At 49.8% G+C, this 1,069-nt stretch overlaps 1 protein-coding gene across 1 annotated transcript in view; it reads left to right on the forward strand.

Annotated features, from left to right (window-relative positions):
* SHROOM2 (shroom family member 2) overlaps positions 1–1,069 on the forward strand; it is a 97,411-nt gene that overhangs the window by 18,312 nt on the left and 78,030 nt on the right. The window lies entirely within an intron of this gene.

Consider the following 1,069-nt stretch of genomic DNA (forward strand, 5'->3'; position numbering starts at 1 on the left):
TTTATTTATTTGGGTGTGCCGGGTCTTAGTTGTGGCACCTGGGATCTAGTTCCCTGACCGGGGCTGGAACCCCTGGCGCCCTGCATTCAGAGCGCAGTTTCTTAGCAACTGGACCACCAGGCAAGTCCCAATATTCACTTTCAAAAGGGAATTGCATGGAGTCCATCAGCCTTTCTCCCACCCAACTGCATCCCCTCGTTTTGCCTCTCCGGAGAGCGGCCGTGTCAGTACTACGCTCTTAGGTTTCCTTGGAGAAACAGGCGCTTGTGTGTTTACACATGAAAGTGGAGTTTGTTGAGCGCCCTGAGGTCTGACTCATGACTTGTCCTAATGACCCCACGATGCTCCGAGGTCTGGATGGTCCACTGTATGGGTAACAGATCCTCTCTGTATGGATGTTTATGGTGCTTCCGGAGTATTCATGCAGCAGACACTGCTGTGCTGTGGCGCCTTTGCACCCAAGTCCGTGTGTGTGTAAGTCATCGTGGTCCATTCCTCATGTGAGAGGTTTTGAGTCAGAAAGTACATGCCTTGTGAAGTTTGTTTTCGCTGCCTTTGTGGATGGGATAGATGACAGATGCTTTTATTGCTTGAAATAGGCATTTCTGTCCATGGGAGTGAGGTGGAACACCCTTCCATGTGTTCAGAAGCTTGTTCTGAATTCAAGGAACATATGTAAGGGTCTTAAAACAAGACGATCTGAGTTCTGTTTGGAGCACAAGCCATGAGAACTGGTTGTGAGAGGAGGTAGAAGAGGCCTGGGGGCCTGCTTGCTGGTGGGGACAAGTGGGTATTCAAAGAACGGTGGGAACACAGTCAGATTTGGACTCCGAAGGGTGGAGGGGAGCCCCCAGTATAGACTGTCACTTTTGCATTCTGCATACCCGGGTTCTCTTTAAGTGACAGGTGTGCAGAATGATTATCTAGTTCGGAATGGCTTAGTAATCTAAGTAATGTGGAGAAAGAAATGGCAACCCACACCAGTATTCTGGCCTGGAGAGTCCCATGGACAGAGGAGCCTGATGGGCTACAGTCCATGGGGTCAAAAAGACTGAGAGACAACTGAGTG

The sequence above is a fragment of the Bison bison genome, unplaced genomic scaffold (assembly GCF_000754665.1).
Source record: "Bison bison bison isolate TAMUID 2011002044 unplaced genomic scaffold, Bison_UMD1.0 scf7180017864512, whole genome shotgun sequence".
In the NCBI taxonomy this organism is placed as follows: Eukaryota; Metazoa; Chordata; class Mammalia; order Artiodactyla; family Bovidae; genus Bison; species Bison bison.